Genomic DNA, 20,887 nt, shown 5'->3' with positions numbered 1-20,887 from the left:
CTGTGTGAGCCTGCCCTATGGCTCTTAGGCCATTTTTGCTCACTTCGGTATCCATAAATCATTTTCTAGATGTCTAATTAATGCACAGAAAAAGGTACTTTTCAGGGTGATGTTTTTCTAAAAGGGGCTGTCATCATTGCTTGATAATACAGTTTCTTGACATAATCTTCCTGGGTTTTGCATCCATTAATTGCAGTGCAGAGTTCTAGCAGCCGGCGGAAAACTCGAGTCGTGGTAGGTGGGTGATACCCGTCTGAAGAGAGAACCCGTGCACTCTTGCACTACATCATCTCTCTCTTTTATTTTTTTTTTTTTGCTCCTTGAAAAGGTCTCAGAAGCCTGCACAGACTTCAGCATTACATTATGGTGCCTTTCCCGGGCACAGCAAGAGCTCCTCAGGAACTTGCCCCCTCGATACCATGATGTTACAGGCTAATACGTGCCATTGATGGTGCCGTGTATCATGTAAGCATGTCACCGTGAGGACTGTTAAGATGTGACCAGGGGGGCAGGCATTTCTGGAAAAGGGCAAGTAGGTGTGTATGTTTCGGGGTGTGTTTTTGCGCCAGTACTTGTGAGTGTGTGAATGATTCATGGAATGGAGTTTTTGTGGGCATTTGTACCGTGTGACGGTGTGTGTCTTTGGTGTGGTTTTTTTGTATTTTTTGATGTTACATTTTTTTTATATGTTCTATTGAGTTGTTTTTCATATAGATATATAGATATATTAACTGCTATTGATTAAGTTGACTTAGGGAATGGCCTCTGCTATTAATTGCATCAGTAGCATGGGATCTTCTTAGTGTTTGGGTACTTGCCAGGTTCTTGTGGCCTGGTTTGGCCTCTGTTGGAAACAGGATGCTGGGCTTGATGGACCCTTGGTCTGACCCAGCATGGCAAGTTCTTATGTGTGCAGCAACTCGTATAGTAAGCGACGCTGAAGAAAGCAGGGATTATCTTACTATAAACCACTGCTAGCAATGAGGAAGAGGCAGGTGCAGGGAAATGTCTGTAAATATGCAACATTTATTTTATGAAAACTGCTTTGCCCCTGCAGAATGGAGGCGAATGGCTTTGTGGCAGTGATAACTGGAATAGGAAGATAGGACGATGAGGCAGGCACTAAAGTGGATCAAGTTCGTTCACTGATTCATTACAAGGTGCTGTAGTGTCTGCTTTAAGTGACCTAGGCTGAAATGGATTAAACAGTTTTGGCAAAATAGCCTCATATCTGCTAAAAAAAAAAAAAAAAAAAAAGAGCACCTGCCATGTGCTTTCCATGTTCAACATCAAAGGGAAAAAAATCATTTAAACCGAATTTTATCCAAGCTTTTGAGTCTCAGTCAACCTGCTGCTACATCTCAGGCCACGTGTAGGAGAATTTCATATCTTTTTTATCTGGGTTCAACAATGTGATTTATTTATAATGTGGGCACAAAAATATTCTCGGTATCTATATTACAGTGGATGGTCAGATCTCCTTGCCACTTATTTCTGTCACGGTTGCTGAAATCTGGGTAACCCTCCCCAGGAGTGGTGCAGGACTGCAAGGCAGGACACTGGACTAAAAAAGGGCCAGTCTTCCGCCTAGCCAGCCCCCCTCCAACACAGGTTGAGCCCTTGGGTTCTGGGGGTAGGTAGGTCTTTGCGGCAGCAGTACATTATGGTGAGTCCGAACAGTCTAGAACAGTGATGGCGAACTCCAGTCCTTGAGTGCCACAAACAGGCCAGGATTTCAGGACATCTGTAATGAATATGCATGAGAAAGATTTGCATGCACTGCCTCCATTGTATGCAAATATATCTCGTGCATTTTCATTGTGGATATCCTGAAAACCAGGCTTGTTTGTGGCCTTCGAGGCCTGGAGTTCGCCATCACTGATCTAGAGCAAGGCTGGAGAGACTGGAACAAGGCTGAACAAGCTGGAGCAAGGATGGAGAGACTGGAGCAAGGCTGGAGAGACTGGAACAAGGCTGAACAAGCTGGAGCAAGGATGGAGAGACTGGAGCAAGGCTGGAGAGGCAAGGCTGGAGGCAGGAATCTGGAACGTTGGCAAGGCTTGCCCTGAGGACGGAGACAGGCTGGAGCAGGTTAGATTGGATTCTGGAGCTGGACACAGGACAAGGGCTGTGTACAGACACACACTGGGCAAGGTTACTGGGCATGAACTGGGGCTGGGGTAAGGCAGGGAAAGGATACTAGGCTGGGCAGGGCAAGATTAAACCAAAGACAGGGCAGGACACAGCAGACAGGACAAGACTGGACAAGCACTATGCAAGACAACACAGAACAAAGAACATAACAGGCTGAAGGCAGCAAGCTGGTGGCCCAAAGGCCACTAGGCTAGGCAAGGCATAGAGTAGGCCACAGAACAAGGAGCAAGGAATGGCCTAATTAGGCTACAAGGCAAGGTACAAAACAAGAACGGGCCCGAAGGCCTCAAGGCAAGATACAAGACAAAAATGTCCAGGTCAGAGAGCCAAGGGTGAGTCCATGAAGAGGCAAAGTGTACTGGCAAGGCTGGGTTACATAGGGCTAAGACTTGGGCATGGAAAGAGCAGCAAGAAGGAGCTTAGCAAGGCTAGTGGTAAGGCTCGCTGAAGGCCTCTGCAGGCAGGGAGGAGTCATAGAAGGCAAGACCAGGGCATGGAGAGGCTCCATGGCAAGCGAATCCGTGACAATTTCGTGAATAACTCATATTGCCAGATCTCATTAGAATGCACCCAGTTAGCAGCTTTTTTTAAAAGGGATCGTCCTAGATTACATAAACACATTTATAGATGCTCAGCTGACAGAAGCACATAGCTAACGTTTATTTTCACAGTAGACCTCTGCCAAGACGTTATGAAATGGATGCTATGTTATACTTATTTAGGAAGCTGTAAAGAGAAAATAAATATTGAGCCGAGTTCAAAACATAGCCAGTGAGCACAACTTCCCCAGAAGGGGGATATGGTTATGGCTGAAAAAGTGGCACCTTGGCCAAACAGGAAAAGAGCCTTTGAATATGAGTTGTTAATATTTTAAAAAGTCGTGTGAATTCTCTCACTGCTGGTAATGTCAAAATACTGATCTCATATGTTGTTTTAACACAAAATAGTATCCTTAAGTGCAGTGACCTTAGGAACATGAAATGAGGGGTTTCTTACTCTCCTGTGGCAACGAACATAAAGACACCCTTTAACTGATAGGGCTGTGAGGAGGGTTCTTGGATTTTTAAGAGGACAAAACCATGTTTTACTTTTATAATATTATATTTTCTTTTCCCTTTTCAGCATATTATATTATATTATATTATATTTATTATGTATTGCTTTCGTTCTTTGACTGTTCTCTGGGGTTTTGCAAGGGTCTGGAGGAATGTTTGCCTTGATTATTGTGATCTGTCTTAAACGTGAATTCCACCCTTTGGAAAGACAGAATACAAATCTTTACCTAAGTTTATATTCAAATTAAATTGATAATGCATGGTCCCAGCCAAGAATGTGTATCCCTACTGCATAATGCGTGTTGTTTGTAAGGAGTACCGAGTCCTTACCAGTAGTGGTGGTACGTTCTGGAAATGTTTTATTGGAGCACGGAGCTCATTCACATGATCCATCTCCATTGGGAGGGATTTAGCTAATACAAGTGCTTGACCAGAGTCACTAGGGAGGATAAGAGGGAGTTGGGTGAAAGGGAGAGGCAGCTCTCTGAGGAGAGAAGAGAGGTCGCCTTCCCGCTCCATGATGGAGAACAGGACAGGGGTCCACTTGTCTTGTGACATGGGAGAAGTTGGTGTTGGGTTTTGTTGAGGAATCTGCAATCCACAGAGGGTATGCATCCCAGGTCAGAGGATAGGAGAGCTAACCCAAGGAGCTACAAAAATTGCAGGTATTTCAGGGGTAGTCTCTAAAAACAACAGAGAATGCCATCTTTGCTCACAAAAAATGTATTTAAATTAGGCCCGGACAGGAGCGGCGGCTGTCAGCGGGTTTGACAGCCGACATTCAATTTTGCTGGCGTCGATTCTCGAGCCCGCTAACAGCCATGTGTTCGGAAACCGGACGCTGGTAAAATTGAGCGTCCGGTTTTCAACCCGCGAGTCGTGGGCCTATTTAAAAAATTTTTGTTTTTTAACTTTTTTAAACTTTTGGGACCTCTGACTTAATATCGCCATGATATTAAGTCGGAGGGTGCACAGAAAAGCAGTTTTTACTGCGTTTCTGTGCACTTTCCCGGTGCCCGGAGAAATTAGCGCCTACCTTTGGGTAGGCGCTAATTTCTGAAAGTAAAATGTGCGGCTTGGCTGCACATTTTACTTACTGAATCACGCGGGAATACCTAATAGGGCCATCAACATACATTTGCATGTTGAGGGTGCTATTAGGTTCGGGGGGGTTGGACACGCATTTTGGACGCGCTATTACCCCTTACTGAATAAGGGGTAAAGCTAGCGTGTCAAAAACGCGCATCCAAATGCCGGCTAACAGTGCACTCCGACGGCCTGTACTGTACTGTATAGGCCTGAAAGAAATTTTCGGAAGGGCTAGGGAGGCCAACAAGATTTGGAAACAGGATATTGGGCTTGATACACCTTTGGTATGATCCAGTATGGCAAGTCTTATGTTCTTATGGCAAATCTTATGTTCTTATGAGATGTGTGTAACTAAAAATACTGTAATTCTCTGTTGACAAGCAGGTATGAATTAGCCTTAGTGTGTGAGTGACATCTTCCAATGGCACCAACACAGGTACAGGCCCCAAAGCTCAGTAAAGACATTAGTGAGTATGCGAGGAAGTTCCCATATGTACACACAGCCTCATAAGTGCCTCAATCTTTTTTTGTCTGATGTATTCTTGTTTCTCACAGTTTTTCTTATTTTGGGGACCTATTGTCCCCATGTGCCTTTTTGTTTCTAAGTTTTTTGTCATTGCCTTGGTGGCCCCTCTAAAAAAATGTATAGTTGGGAAGAAAAGAGAAGCCTGCAGTAAGTGGGTTCAAGGCTTGTATCTGTGGGCAGCAGATGTCATTCACAAGTACGCTCTCCATCTGCTTTCGCTGCCTGGGCCCAGATCACGACGCCTCCAACTGGACAGCTGAGGTTGAGTGTTTACTAGGGTGGAGCAGTTCTGCACCTGGAAGAAATTGATGGGTAAGAGCCCGAAGCCTTGGTGAGAGGCTGAGCAGCAGAACCATTCCTTATCGAGGAGCAAATTGTCATCAGACTCTTGGCACAATAAGACAAGGTGGGAAGCATCCCATTCACAGTCCTGTAAGCACAGGAAGGCTCTTTCCTGCTGGCATTGGCCTCTGGATCTGCCTCAGGTCAGTGGCTGAGTGTGGCACAGAGGCCAATGGCACCAGGCAAGGTGCCAAGAAGAGTGCCCAAATGGCTAGGTCAACTCCTTTTGGAACTGTTCCACTTGAAGCTGAAGAGAAGGTTGATACTTTTGGTGCATGGTGCCACTGGAGCAGCCAGTTGAACCTGTCCTTTCTCAGTATTGCCAAGGATTCCATTTCCAGTATGTCCTGTTCCCCAGGAAGTCAGGAGGATTGGAACTATACTGGACTTGCAAAGACAGAACAAATTGCTGGTTTGGGAGAGGTTCAAGATGAACTACCGTCAGATGATTCTCTCTGTCATTCAAATGAAGCATTGCATGTGTGCACTGCATCTGAAAAATGCTTATGCTCACATTCCCGTTCTGCTCACCCATTGAAAGTTCCTAAGATTTATAGTGAAAGGTGTGAACTACACTCCCCTTTAGCCCCTCAGCAGTCCCAAGAGTGTTCACAAAATTCCTCATGGTTGTGATGGCACAGCTTCATCAATAGGTAGTATGTGTATTCTCATACCTGAGGGGATTGGTTGGTGATGGGTTTATCCGTCAGGAGTTCTGGAGTCCCTCAAAGTACATATAGCTCCTCTAGACCTTGTAATTTCTGGTTAATTTTGCCAAAACAACTTGCTTCCGGCTCTGAGAATTTAGTTCATAGGAGCCTGGATAGACCGGTCATTTCTCTCAATGAAGAAAGGTAAATAGTGGCGTGCCCAAGTGCCTTTTAATATATTTATAAATGATCTAGAAAAGGGAGTGGTGATCAAATTTGCAGATGACACAACATTATTCAGTTGTTAAATCACGAACCGATTTTGAAGAATTACAAGAGGACCTTGTGAGACTCTAGGTTTGGAAATCTAAATGGCAGATGGAATTTAATATGGACAAATGCAAAGCGATGTATATAGGGAAGAGCAAACTATAGGTACATGATGCTGGGTTCCATAATAGGCATTACCACCCAGGAAAACGATCTTGGAATCATTGTGGACAATACTTTGAAATCCTCGGTGCGACTGTGATCAAAAAGGCAAATAGAATGTTAGGTAGTATTAGGAAAGGAATGGAAAATAAAACGGAAGATATCATAATGTCTCTGTATTGATGTGTGGTGCAACCGCACCTTGAGTACTGTGTCCATTTCTGGTTCGCTGCATTTCAAAAAAGATGTGGCAAAACTATAAAAGTCACAGAGAAGGGCTACCAAAACAATAAAGGGAGTGGCTTGACTCTGCTGTGCAGGCTTGGATTTAGGCATAGGCAAGTGCCAAATTTTGAAGGCTCCAAATATCCAGGCCAAAGAGGATTCTTCTTCTGCTTGCTCTAGGTTCATATGTGGGCATAGCTTCAAAGGAGTACCGCCTTGGTACTCTGCCCATGGGCTCCAAAATCTTACATCTGGCCCTACACCTATGAGGAAAGGCTAAAAGGGTTAGGGCTTTTCAGCCTGGAGAAGAAATGGCTGAGAGGAGATAAGACAGAGGTCTATAAAATCATGAATGGGGTGGAATAGGCAAACAGGAAATGACTATTTACCCTTTCCAATAGTACTCAGACTAGGGGACACTCCATGAAGCTAATAGGTAGCACATTGAAAACAAATCAGAGAAAATAATTTTTCATTTGGTGCACAATTAAACTGGAATTTGTTGGCAGAAAATGTGGTGAAAGAATTTAGTGTAGCTGGGTCTAAAAAGGCTTTGGATTAGTTCCTGGAGAAAAAAATCCATAAATCATTATTAGCCATGTAGACTTGGGAAAACCACCACTTATCCCTGGTTATGAACAAGAAGGACTGGATCTATTATTTGGGATCCTGCTAGATACTTGTGATCTCGATTGTGCACCGTCAGAGACAGAATACTGGGCTTGATGGTCCTTTGGTCTGACCCAATATGGCATTTCTGTTTTGTTTTGTTTTTTAAATAGAATTTTCAAAAAAGATTTATAAAAATAAACCAAAGGACACACAGTATCCAAAAGAATAATATCGTAATATCACAAGAAAAGAAAAGAAAAAGAAAACATTTAAGTACTGCCTCTAGTTCACATCTTGAGGAGCAAGTTAGGAAAAAGCTAAGAAACATATTAAAAAAATTATAACAACCATCGTGTGATACAACCACCCAGGGCCACAAAAAATATTTAAAAGAGCATTCTCCAATTGGAAAGGGTCAGAAAAGTCATATTTATTCAGTTGGAAACTGATCAGGCACCTGCACGGGAACTTAAAAGTAGCTCCTAATGCAAGTACCTAGTCTTTCTTCTGAAGGACATTTTTTCCTGCTTAACTCAGCAGATATAGCCACATCTGGGAGTGCGCTCACTTTCTGACCACAGAATGGAAACATCTTTATTTTTAAAGTACAATCGCATCACTGAATCCTTTTCCATTTCAGTATTAAAGGTGACTAACAAAGTCTCCCTAATTGATGTTTCGTCTTGAGAAGGCTCCAGGAAAACTTGACAGGTCCAAACTATCTGTGGTGATAGCCGCGTGTAAAATCTCCTTCTCCCTCGTTCTCACATTTAAATCCGGGTGGAATGTAGTAAATATTGGAAATCCCCACTGTCCCTTCGCCAGGAATTTTCAGTTACCTTCTTCAAGATTTTTTTAACTAAGCTTTGAGAACTGGGGGGGGGGGGAGGGGGGTCTGTGTCAGCGCCATTGGATGATGTCACTCATGTTGGCTAATTTGTCCTGCTGTCTATGGAGAACCCTATATACAGGTAAGCAAACTTGGTTTTTAGGTTTGCTGAGACTGTAAATCACCTAGAGTGCTATGGCATGAGCAAAATCCAATCTATCAGTCGATAAATATATGGTTGACAAGATAAGTGTTTTGTTTAATATACTTAAAATACTAATGTGCTGAATATGACTTTATCTAAAAAAAAAAAATCAATATTTTACCTCTTTTATTCCCAGTCACAGAACTGACCCATCCCTTTTCTTTCTGTCATATTATTTTGTTTTGTAAAGCAAGTAATGTGGCTGGCTGCTCTGTTAATCCACTTAAATATGTAAAAGTAAAAGCCATCAAATGCATTTCTTGGAGTAATCTAATACATTTCGGACCAGCTTGCAAGAGTCAGCACTAAATTAACCAAGATGCTAGTTTTTTTTTTAAAGTCATAAATAGATTGGCTTAGTGGCTCTGCTGCACTGTGCTGTAGGCTGCCTTGTGGAAGGACCTGGAATTACAGCCTGCTTTTCTAAAATCGCTGCCTGGATGTCCCACCACCATCTTGTTTATTTATTTAAAAAAAAAAAAAAAAGTATATTCCACTACATTCAGCTACTCCTCTCCTGTGCGGATACCAGTAAAACATCAACATTCAATTAAATAAAACATATAACCATCACACAATACAATAATAACTTATATATATTAAAAATATCAAACCTATAATAAAAATGTGACCTAAAATAGGTGAGAATTAACCCCTATTTATAGCAACTCACCCTTCTACTCACCTAATGAGAGATAGGAAAAGCCTGCCTAAATAAATATGTTTTAAATTTCTTCTTAAAATCTGACAAATCTCTTGCATCTTTTAGCTCTTGCAGTAAGGCATTTCATAATAGTGGGGCTTGTGACAGAAAAAGCTTACCTACAGGTCACCTGTAACTTAATCTCCTTAAATGAAGAATGATTTTCCTTGAGAATCTAGCGATCTACAAGGAGGAGATCTTTCAGATCTGCGGGGCCTTCCTCATGAAGCAGTTTGTCTGTCGACATCAGTACCTTGCGTTGTATTCCGTATGATACAGGTAACCAAATGGAGTTCTTTCTCTTAACATGGGCTACGACAAATTCTTGTTTTACCTCCAAACCCGATTTCCATCTTTCCTCTTGTTCCGACTCCGTGGATGGCCCTGTCGTTCTCCCGGCTTCTTCAGCCCACAAGCTCGAGATCATCTTTGATGCCTTCCTCCTCCTTCCTGGCGCAGCATGTTGTTTCTTCCCCCATAACCGCCTGCTTCTGACTCTTCCTTCCTGAGCATGCTGCCAAAAAGCTCATCCACTCTTTGATCACCTCCTGTTCTTCGTGGGCCTCCCACTGAACTGTCTTTCTGCGCTGCAGTCTATTTGAAATTTGGCTGCATGACTTCCCTTGCTTCAGCGTCTGTCTGACCATGTAACCCTCCCCTCTTCTGAAGTCGTTACATTGGCTCCCCATCCACTTTCACATATAGTTCTAGATTCTCTAACTCAGTGGAGTAGCCGGAACTCAATTTTTGGTGGGGCCCAAGGTTAACATGGGTAGGCAATAGACATACAGGTCTGACCACTACTAGTTGTACTCTTATCAATAAATAATGCCTTAGAGGGCACCTGACAGTGGATTTTCTAAATAGTCTGTAACAGCAGTCATGCATCATGGATGACGCTTTAAAATATTTTAATTCTAATATCGAAAAAATAGATTTAAATATTAAGCAGAAATGTTTGACTGAAAATATGGGAAATGTTTACAAACCTAGCCTCATAGAACTCGGAATTTTTACTTGAATGTTCTTCAATTAAGGTTGCCTGATTCCATTGGTTGTTTTCATTACTGACAAAATATTGTCTAGATCACCATTTTTGACACGACCTGTTGTATGGGAATTCGGTGGGGGGGGGCGTTATTTGGGGTGGGGTTCTGCTTAATGTTAGACAGGTGGCTGCTTGTTAATGTGTGATTTGGATCCCATGGTCAGTGTCTGTAGATGTGCAGATTCACCATCCTCAGTCACATCTCTTCATTGTTATTCTACATTTTATGCTTGAACTAATAAAAAAAGATTTGAAACATAAAATATTTTAATTCTATTATTTCAAGCACTTACCACAGTTACTACAAAATGACTCCGCAGGGCTTCTATTAGAGACAAGGAAACTTGACCACATCACCCCATCGCTGATAGCCCTGCCCTGGCTGCCAGTACAAGCCAGAGTCCATTATAAACTTCTAAGCCCAATTTTTAACATCATCAGTGACAGAAAGCCCGGCTTAATAGATGTGAATCTCCAACCATACACACCACAGCAAACACTAAGATCGCAAAATAAAGGGCTACTAACTGTGCCCACAACACAAAGTACACATCTAACGCAAATAAGCGACCGAATGTTTTCCATAGCAGGCCCCAAACTGTTGTATTTTCTACCAGAAATGATACGTCTGCTAACAGAAAGAAAGAGATTCAAATGTGAGCTGAAAACCTGGCTCTTCAAAAATGCATATGCTCTAACATAACATACCTAAGATAACCCTAATGCACTAAGGGGTCGATTTTCAAAGGAGCGCACACGCATCCATGTGCGCACGGTTCCTGGCATGCGCACATGGATTCGGCTATTTTATAAAGCGCGCGTTGGCGCGCACGTGTTATAAAATACGATATCTTTGCGCACATGTGTTGGCGACGCGCACTGGGGGAGGAATTTTCGATTACTATGCATGGAGATGCAATTAGGCCTCCCCCAGTTCCCTACCCCCTACATAACCTTCCTCCTCAACCCCTAACCCCTTCTTAAATAGAAACATGGAAATGATGGCAGAAAAAGACCAAACGGCCCATCCAGTCTGCCCAGCAAACACCCACACTTATTTTCCCATACTTATTTGTTTCACCAACCACGAAGTTCAGGGCCCTTATTGGTAACTGTTTGATTCAAATTTCCTGCCATCCCCTGCCATTGATGCAGAGAGTAACGTTGGAGTTGCATCAAAGGTGAGCATAAAGCTTAATGGTTAAGGGTAGTAACCGCCGCATCAAGCAAGTTACCCCAATGCTTGTTTACCCAGACTGCACAGATCAATGCCTTGTTGGATGTTGTCTGAATGTAAATCCTCTTTTCCACATTTCCCCCTGCCGTTGAAGCAGAGAGCAACGCTGTATATGCATTCAAAGTGAAGTATCAGGCTTAATTGGTTTAGGGTAATAATTGCTGCAATAAGTAAGCTTATTTGTTTTCCCAGACTGTGTAGCTCGGTCCTTGTTGGTTGTTGTCTGAATGTAAATTCTCTTTTCCATATTTCCCTTTGCCGTTGAAGCAGAGAGCAGTGTTGGAGTTGCATTAACCATGTGAAGGCTTATTGAGTAAGGGTAGTAATCACCAGGTAGTAGCCTCCATTCCAGCAAGCCACCCCCATGGCTCTTCTCTTACTCTTCTCTACTTACTTTTTTGTTTGTTTCATTACTTACTGCTCCTTTGGAGCAGAAATAATCTACGCGGGCCGGCCGGCTGCCAGCACACACTTCCCCAGGAGAGCATAGAATAGCACTGTCCTGGCCTGCCCCCCATCCCTGCCCTGCCACCTGCCCCTTTGGAGAGGCTCGGCACATGTGCGCGTACCAGGGTTTACGTGTGCGGGCCTTTGAAAATCCGGGCTCAAGTGTTTTGTTGACCTATAATATGAATGTCGCTTTTGTAAACCGTTGTGATCTTGTTTTGGAATGATGGTATATAAAATGCTTAAATAAATAACTAAATACATAACTAACTAAATAAATAAATATTATCAGATTTGTTACACATACAGCATGGGCACTGATTTTTTTTTTTTTAAAGTTTTGCCTCCAGCAAGAAAAAGAATTCCCTGTAATTAAAAGATCCGCAAATCCAAATACTAGCTTTGTAAATCAGGTGCTTGAAATCAGTTTATAAAGCACAGACATTCATGACCTCTACTTTTTGTTCCCAGTGAATGAAGAACTGCCGCGCTCGACAAAACCCAGCGCCGTCCTCTTGTTGCAGAATTGTAGTCTTTTCAAGCAGGATGCCGATTTCAATGGCTGCAATTTGCCAGCGGTTTATGTAGGGTTCAGGGAAACCCTGGAACAGCATGCTATTTAGAGGGGCGCCTCGCTGCACATGGTCGGCTTTTATTGTCCTTAACATTTCACCTGAAAATATGACATTTGCATAAAATGTTTTTTGCCCATCATCCTCATCGACGGAAATCAGAATCTTGTGGCTTTTTTTTTTTTTTGGCGTTTATACACAGCTCTTGAGCCTCAAGCTGAACGCTGTCCCATTTACAGCATCACCAAATTTTACATGAAATGCTTATTAAAAAGAACAAGTACTGTTTTTAATCAAATGATGTCTAAACGGTTGGAATTAATGGCGGAGTTATTTTGAATTACAGTTGTCTCTCAAGATCCTTGCTTCTCTTTGGTTCTTGCCTGCTGTAAATAGCTTACAGATATTAGTGTCTTGCAGCAATTTAGAACAGCTTGAGGACAGATTCATTGCTTGTATGGACATTGCATACCGATATACATTTATGTTGTTTTTTAGGTGTTTGTTTACAAAGTGAAGAAAAAAAACGCCTAACAGGAAGATCATGTCCATCCGTCTGTCTGTCTCTAAACCACAGAAGAGACCGACATGCTATTTGAGATTCTGCAGTTAGAGGGCTAGTTTAGTTAAATCTGAGAGTTTACAATGTTTGTGGGGGTGGGGGCGGGGAGGGTGGATTTGGTTCTGCTTGGTTGCATTTCGTTTGTGTGTCATAACAGATTTTACATGCGCTGAACTGTTGTCATGCGCGTTAAAACCCCTTACTGCGAGGGAAAGTGGCTTACTGCATGCTAACTGCAAGTGGAGGTGTGCGTGTCGGATGCAAAATGTTCTTGAGAAACCAGTGCTTCTCCCACACATGCACACATGTACATCCTTTTGTCTTGTTTTTTAAAGTGCAGATTTCTTTTTACATCTGAAGAAAAGATCATTATGTTGTTTTTTTTTTAAATGTATCAGACCTACAACAATTACTGGATTTTTTTTTAAATAGAAAATTTCAAAAGATTAATTGTCCTTGCAGCACTGTGGTAGTGGATCATATTTGGTTTGGGTAGAGGCAGGATCATCACAGGTCTATGGGGCACCCCAGGCAGTTGCTGGATGGGGGGGACGGACTCCTCCAATGTTCCAGTAGAATGGGGGGGGGGGGAGGGGGATCCCTCTCTGCTGTTGAGCTGGGAAGGGACCTCAAATGATGCGGAGGGCCAGCCTTTCGGTGATGAGGCCACTCTTGTGGCCGTGCTGGAGCGCATGCTGAGATTTGCAGGTGGCACCACCGGGCTTGCCATCCCCAGGCAGGTGCTCATCATGCCCGCCCATTCTGATAGCCCTGGGTAGAAGATGGAAATTCATAACAACTGTAGATACCATTGCAAAGGATCCCTGATGTCTGGACACTTCCCAGTATGTTTTGCATGTTTCTTGACTGGCTCTTGTCTACTTTCAAGAGCTCCCAGCATTCATGGAGTACTTTAAACCACCAGTCTCTTAGCTCCCTTGTTTTCCCTGTCTGGATTTTCTAACCATCCTAATTGCACGGGGGTTCGTCCATTTTGCCAGCAGGTAATAAGCAAAGGTTTAAAAACCCTGGTTTGTAAAAAAAACTTCTGAATGACTTGCCAGAAACCTTCACTGCGAAAGGCCTGGGTTAGTCCTTTAATTATCCTCTCAAGGTCAAATATTCACCAGCTTCCTGCGCCTTTAAGCTTTCTTCTCGGTTCTCGTCGCTACGCTCCTGTCTGGGGTTTTCTCAAGCTCTCGGCTCAAGTGTAGAGAAACCCCAAACCTTCAGGTTCCATGTTATGCTTAACTTTACATAAACAAGAGGATAATAGCACAAATAGACAGGTTCAGTGCACCGCAGAGTTCAACAGCTCTCCTCGAGCATGGCATATAGTATAACACAACTAAGTTCAATGCCAGTTTCAACTGTCTTCAGTTTTAATCAGCAAATTCACAGCAAGCTGCCGGTTCTCACACCTAGGTGCACTTCCAGGTTGTATTCCAGTACTCTCACAGCTCACTGACAGATGCAGGGGTGCATCCATATAGCACCTCAGATTGAGCATCGTGGAGCTCACCCTCTGGGAGTGGCAGAGTAGCTTCAGCAGCTGTCCGGTTGCAGTAGAGATCCCATTGCAAGGTCCAGGGCCCGGTCCCTGTTCCTTGGGGATGTGGCCAGTAAGTCCCTGCATCAAGCCCCATACAACATCTCTTCCCTTGCATAAGATGGCCCTACCAGTGGCTCGGGGGACAGGCCTCTACCTCTCCCAGCCAGAAGGACATTAGTTCAAGACCAGCCCTGACAGTTTTTTTTGCTTGCCCTCCTCCCTGTGAAGCATTCCCAAGTGTGGCTCCTTCCTACTCCAGCTGCGAGGGCTCTCCCTGCTTCCCTGACGTTTCATTGCTGCCCCCTTTTCAGTCCAGTCTTCTCCCGAGGTGTGGTTCCTGCAGAGCTCGTGGAGCCCAGAGCCACCCCCCTTTCATGGGCTCCTCTCCAGGATCATCACTTTTTTTTTTTCCCCCTCTTGCTCAGTTTTATCAGTCTGAGTGTTGTTTCTGCGGTTACTCTCTGTAGCTCTCTATGAGTCAGATGTACTAAGCATTGTTCCAGGGCTGGCTTTAGACACAGTGGGGGCCCAGAAAAGAAACCAAGGAGTGGGATCAACCAGTGCCAGGTGCCTTGAAGCTCTGCCTCAATGATGTCAGTCAGCTTTAATAAGGGGGGGGCCTGAACAGTTGCTCTGCTTGCCTTCCCTAAATCCCATTCTGCATTGTTCCCATAGACACAAAAAGGGGGAAACCCTTTGGTTCATCTAACCTTAGGGAAGCTATCTTCTCTGCCTCACGTGCACATTTGGATTCTCATCAGAAGAAGAGAGTATTTAGATCTTGAAAGCTAGCCTTTGCAGATGCAGAAGACGCACGTATTTTTAATGCACTGACACTTTATGGCGGATTTCCAAACTGAAAGTACCCGCGTGGGCTCTCTCTGAGAATTAGCTAGCGTGAAGTGTGCATGCCGAAAGCGTCCCATGGGCTGTGCGCCCACTGTTTGTGTAGTCTGCCGAGGGGAAGGGGGATCCCAGGCACACTTTGAACCAGAGAGAGAGGAAGGCAGTGTTCAGCCAGGGCCTATTAATACGGGTAGGATCACTTGGAAAATTTCTCACAGCATAACAGTGAGGTCCATCATCAAATGTTTGGTGCACTCTCCAGGCGGAGAATAGCCAGACAGAGTTTCTCAGTAGGATTCACAGTCATGAGATTCCAGTACGGTCAGGAAAGGCTTACTCTTTTATTTCTCATCTATTATTACCAAATGAGTTGATGTAGCATAAAAAAAAAACTGCAAGGGATATGAATGCAGCTTAGTGTGCATCACCACCTTATTTACAGAGGAATGTGGCCATTATCTGAAATATTGGCACAATAAAAATGGATTGAGCTAGTTTTCTGGCTCGTTCAAGGGTTAGAAGCGCAGAAGAGGAGATGTAGCCTTTTTCGTGGGCGGTGGTCTTCATGAGCTTTGCTTGTCAACATGCCCCGTGGTGTGACAGTTTTCTGTGGACCATCCAGTCTCCGGTGCACAGAGCTGTCTGTTCTTAGATCATAAATGGGAACTGTTACCAGCTTCAGAGTGTGTATTGTGAAAGGCCTTAGTAATGTAACTTCCATAGAAGAATAAAATACGATAGCTCCTCTAGCAGGCACATTTTCCCTTTATGTTGTAATACCACAGACCTTACCTCATCTCCAACTTTTATCTTTGCTTTCCTGCAACTGAGGATTCTCTGTGCCTCTCTCACGCTTTTTTGAATTTTGATACTGTTCCCTGCCTCCAGCACTTTAACTGGGAGGCTGTTACACAGACACATAGGAGAGGACGACAGGAAAGGACCAAATGATCCACCCGGTCTGCCCAGCAAGCTTATGCCAGTATCTGCGGCACCGTGCAGGTTACCCCCATGCTCATCAGTTCACCAGACGGCAAAGGTCAGGGCCCTCGGATGCTGTTTGAATCCAATTTCCCTTAACCCTTGCCATGGAAGCACAGAGCAATGATGGAGCTGCATCAAAAGTATCAGGCTTAGTGATAGAGGGGCGGATTTTAAAAGGGTTATGTGCGTAATCCTTTTAAACCCCTCCTGCGTGCGCCGGGCCTATTTTGCATAGGCCCAGCAATGCGCGCAAACCCCGGGACGCGCTTATGTCCCAGGGCTTGAAAAAAGGGGCGGGGAGCGGGCGGAGAATTCTGGGGGTGGGACGGGGGCGGGACCGAGGCTTCCGGAACAGCAGCCGTGGCAGGGACGCGCTTATGTCCCAGGGCTTGAAAAAAGGGGCGGGGAGCGGGCGGGGAATTCTGGGGGTGGGACGGGGGCGGGACCGAGGCTTCCGGAACAGCAGCCGTGGCAGGGATTCGCGCGCCGGCATTTGGCCGGTGCGCACAATCGAGGCAGGCATAAATAAAGAAATAAAGGTGGGGATTTAGGTAGGGCTGGGGAGTGGGTTAGATAGGGGAAGGGAGGGGAAGATGGGGGGGGGGGGGGGGGGAGGGAAGGGGAAAGCCATCGCGGCTTCCCTAGGGCTCGCCGCGCGCAAGGTGCACAAGCGTGCACCCCCTTGCGCGCGCAGACCCCGGATTTTATAACATGCGCGCGGCTGTGCGCGCGCATGTTATAAAATCAGGCGTAGAAACGAAAATCTAGCCCAGAGGGTAGTAAAAGCCACATTAGCAAGTTACCCTCATGTTTATTTGATCCCCAACCATAAAAGTCGTGGCCCTCGTTGGTTGCTGACTGAATCCAGTTTCCCTTTTCCCACTATCCTTTCTATGCCAAATTATTTTCTGCTTTTGAGGTAATGAATTCTCAACATATCATGCGTGTAAAAATGAGCAATTATGCACATAGGGCCAGATTTTAGTAGCTACGCGCGGGCGTAGATGTGTGCGCGCAATCTGACATGTTGTTATAAAATCTGGGGTCGGCACGCGCCGAGCCCTAGGGGAGCCCTGATGGCTTTCCCTGTTCCCTCCGAGGCCCCCTCGATTCCCCTACCAAACCCGCCTCCCAGCCCTATCTAAAACCCCCCCTCACCTTTGTTAAATAAGTTACGCCTGCCTCTGGGCAGGCGTAGGTTGCATGCGCCGGCCAAGTGCCGGCGCGCAATCCCCTGGCATGGTCATTGTGCCGGAGGCCTCGGTCCCGCCCCCGCCCCACCTCCGGACTTCCTCGCCCACTCCCCGCCCCTTTTTTCAAGGCCCTGGGACATACGCGCGTCCCGGGGCTTGTGCGTGTCACCGGGCCTTTGCAAAATAGGCTCGGCGCGTGCAGGAGCAGGTTTTCGCGGTTACGTGCGTAATATACACGCGTAACCCTTTTAAAATCCGCCCCATAAGTAGCATCTATTGGCGTATTCTCTATTTTATAAAATTAAAAAAATACACGTGTGTTTTCACTTTTGTGCGCATTTATATGCTGCAAAACTCAGCGGTCTAGAGGTGTCCCTGGGCACTTATATTTGCCAATTTATTCGCATATTTTTACACCCGCTAATTATCTGGCATGAGAGGTGTTAAACGTGTTTATTGCATAGCACTGGCTGGGTGGGATGTCTGGGTGAATTGGGGGGCATTCAGGCTGAAGAATCAGGAGGGTTTTGACCTTTAAAAGGACTGGGTGAATTGTTGGACTTAATTGATAAACTGGTTAATTTAATTTATGTGCGCATGTTTTAAAATGGGCATAAATCAGGAATTACAGGAATAAGTCGTACTTTATTTTTGTGTGTAAATTGTACACGTGCATATTTAAAAAACAACAGGAAAGGTACGTGCGTTCAGAACATTGATGTATGTAGTTTCGATGCATTGCATGTATTCGTGCATAAGACTGCATATGCGCATGCATGCTGCAGGTTAGAGATATGCGTATATATCATATGCACATATTATAAAATACTTATGTAAACCTGCCTTTGGTCATAGGTGTGCATATATACCATCATGCCTGTTTGTTTGAAAGTTGTCCTCCCTGTGTACCATTTTCATATACAAATCAGCTAACCTGGATTAATGTGCAGGAATTACCCTCTTTGGAAGCAGAGTAACATGGACTAAAAGGCCAAACTGCCCATCCCTTTCTCATACTGCATGTGATTTAGAGGTTGCGGCAATTGTGCTTCTGAGGTTTGACAGAGGCAGCTAACAATTGCTTGAAATAAACTAAACCTAAATCCCGCTCACTTATTTTGGACTTGTCAAGGAACGTTTATTTCCCTATGCCTCGCTTTTCCCAGTTATAATTGGGACCATAATAATACATTGTTTTGTTTTCCCTCTTTGGAATCTGTCATAAGCTTGGATACCACATTTAATATTTATTTATATCACCCCTTTCGTTGGTAGCACAGTAGATATTTCTCTAGGGAGAAAATGGAGAGGGAAGAGTCCCCCCCCCCCGAAAGTCACAAGGCTCATCATCAATGGGACATGAACCCTGGCTGCCCTCATGCTTAACCTGCTGCACTAACCACTAGGCTACTCCTACAGGCCAACAACAGCCAGGCTTGATCCCCAAGAGGAGACTGTTTGCATAATTTCTGATGCATTATAATTATCTGTATAACTGGGATCCTATTTGAATAAAAGATGCTCTATAAATGCAAATATTATTTTGTTATGATGATAGGAGACATAAAAATACAAGACCCATTGGCAGCCTATTCACAGGTGAATTTTCAAAGGCATTATGCATGGAAATGTGACATTTTTATAGTAATTTTCAAACGCCATTTACCTGCATTCAGTGCATTTAACACTGGTAAAACGCATGGACAGTTCGGAGACATATGTTGTAACAATTTTCAGAAGCCTACATACATGGGTAAAATGCATTTACATGTGTAAAACCCAGTTTTAAGCATGTAAATGCCTTTGAAAATCAGGCCCAAAAATGTGTAAATTTTGCATCAATTACATGGAAATGCTTTGGGGCAGATTTTAAAAGCCCTGCGCGCCGGCGGCCTATTGGGGTAGATTTTCAGAGCCCTGCTCGCCTAAATCCGCCCAAAACCGGGCGGATTTACGCGAGCAGGGCCCTGCGCGCCGGTGAGCCTATTTTACATAGGCTCACCGGCGCGCGCACAACCCCGGGACTCGCGTAAGTCCCGGGGTTTTCGGAGTGGGCGTGTCGGGAGGCGTGTCGGGGGGCGGGGCCGGATTGCGCGGCGTTTCGGGGGCGTGCCGGCAGCGTTTTGGGGGCGGGTACGGGGGCGTGGCTACGCCCCGGGGCGGTCCGGGGGCGTGGCCTCGCCCTCCGTACCCGCCCCCAGGTCGCGGCCCGGCGCGCAGGGGTCCCGCTCGCGCGCGGGGATTTACGCCTCCCTCTGGGAGGCGTAAATCCCCCGACAAAGGTAGGATCGGGGTTTAGACAGGGCCGGGCGGGTGGGTTAGGTAGGGGAAGGGAGGGGAAGGTGAGGGGAGGGCAAAGGAAAGTTCCCTTCTAGGCCGCTCCGATTTCGGAGCGGCCTAGGAGGGAACGGGGGTAGGCTGCGCGGCTCGGCGCGCGCAGGCTATACGAAATCGATAGCCTTGCGCGCGCCGATCCAGGATTTTAGCCGATACGCGCGACTATGCGCGTATCTACTAAAATCCAGCGTACTTTTGTTTGCGCCTGGAGCGCAAACAAAAGTAGGCTGTTCGCGCTCGTTTGAAAATCTACCCCATTTTGCATAGGCCGCCGGCGCGCATAAAGCCCCGGGACGCGCGTAAGTCCCGGGGCTTTCGAAAAGGGACGGGAGGGGGTGTGTCCGGGCCCGCCCCCGAAACGACGCGGCGTTTCGGGGGCGGGCCCGGGGGCGTGGTGCCGGCCCGGGGGCGTGGTCGAGGCCTCCGGACCAGCCCCCGGGACCGGAGGACGGAGCGGGGCTGCCGGCCGATGCGCGCAAAGTAACTTTGCCGACAAAGGTAGGGGGGGTGGGTTAGGTAGGGGAAGGGAGGGGAAGGTGGGGGGAGGGCGAAGGAAAGTTCCCTCCGAGGCCGCTCCGAAATCGGAGCGGCCTCGGAGGGAACAGGCAGCGCGCGCTGGGCTCGGCGCGCGCAGGTTGCACAAATGTGCACCCCCTTGCGCGCGCCGACCCCAGATTTTATAAGATAGGCGCGGCTACGTGCGTATCTTATAAAATCCAGCATACTTTTGTTCGCACCTGGTGCGCAAACAAAAGTACGCGATCGCGTATTTTTTAAAGATCTACCCCTTTATGTGCTGGAAAAGTAAAAACACCTTTGTGTGGGTAATGTGCAGCCAAAACAAATGTAAACGTTTTATGCAAAGATGTTGTTGCACGTGAGCCGGCAGTGACGGTGCAGCTTTGTAAAGATCTTATGGCTCTGAGAGTGCGTGCATTTTATTCAGGAACAGGAGGAACTTAAAATTCAATGGCTACGCACAGAAACCGGCAGGTGAGAAAGTGGGAACATAAGGACCTTAAAGATGTTCTGAAACTGACAAAATAGACTCGGGGTTTTCAAGTAATTGTTTTTGTGCTTTTAGGAGGTAATTTTCAAAAGGAATTGCATTTACAAACCCTGGTTTATGTGCTTAAATCACCTCTGCGTGAGTGTAAATGTATATGGGTAACTTGATTTCGAATCCACTTTTATGAGCACTAGCAAGATATGTTCTTGGGGGGGGGGGGGGGGGGCAGAGTTGGGGGGGGCAGGGAAAAGATTCAGGCATGGGAGGCAGGTGTAACT

At 45.6% G+C, this 20,887-nt stretch overlaps 1 protein-coding gene across 2 annotated transcripts in view; it reads left to right on the top strand.

Moving 5' to 3' along the window:
• The window catches only part of EML5 (EMAP like 5), a 378,431-nt gene that overhangs the window by 82,051 nt on the left and 275,493 nt on the right, over positions 1-20,887 (top strand). The gene's annotated exons all lie outside the window — the stretch shown is intronic.

This window comes from Rhinatrema bivittatum, chromosome 4 (assembly GCF_901001135.1).
Source record: "Rhinatrema bivittatum chromosome 4, aRhiBiv1.1, whole genome shotgun sequence".
Lineage (NCBI taxonomy): Eukaryota > Metazoa > Chordata > Amphibia > Gymnophiona > Rhinatrematidae > Rhinatrema > Rhinatrema bivittatum.
This window is presented reverse-complemented; position numbering and strand designations above follow the sequence as displayed.